Source organism: Gavialis gangeticus, unplaced genomic scaffold (assembly GCF_001723915.1).
Source record: "Gavialis gangeticus isolate Ggan-Ray unplaced genomic scaffold, GavGan_comp1, whole genome shotgun sequence".
Lineage (NCBI taxonomy): Eukaryota > Metazoa > Chordata > Crocodylia > Gavialidae > Gavialis > Gavialis gangeticus.
Window position 1 is genome coordinate 7,025,334 of NW_017729013.1, and position 474 is coordinate 7,025,807.

Sequence of the window (474 nt, forward strand, 5' to 3'; positions counted from 1 at the left end):
CAGGTCCCTTCCAACCCTAGAAACTATGAAACTATGAACGTATGGACTGGTCTGGACTTTGGATTCTGTTGCAACAGCCTAAAGGGGGGGATGGTAGGTCTTGGGCAGCCTCCAGTCCTCCATATTCTTGCTTAGGCAACTACATCGGAGGTCTTGGTGTGATGGGCACAGGACTCCATACAAGCAGATTCATCAAGCACCTGATTAGGCCTCTTATGCATACACCATGATCCAGAGGATCAGTGGTTGCCTACTAGGGCTGTGCAAAGCTTTGGGTGCTGATTCAATTCAGAGGAGATTCAGCCCGATTCGGTGGCCGAATCTCCGAATCCAAATCGCATCAGGGGACCAGTTAAAAGGTCTGAATTGATTCAAAGTTCTCTGAATCAATTCAGAAAAGATTCAGAGAGCTTCGGAGATTCGGGCAGTCCCCGCTCACTGCAGCAGGGAGTTGGACCTGGACTTCATGCTGGT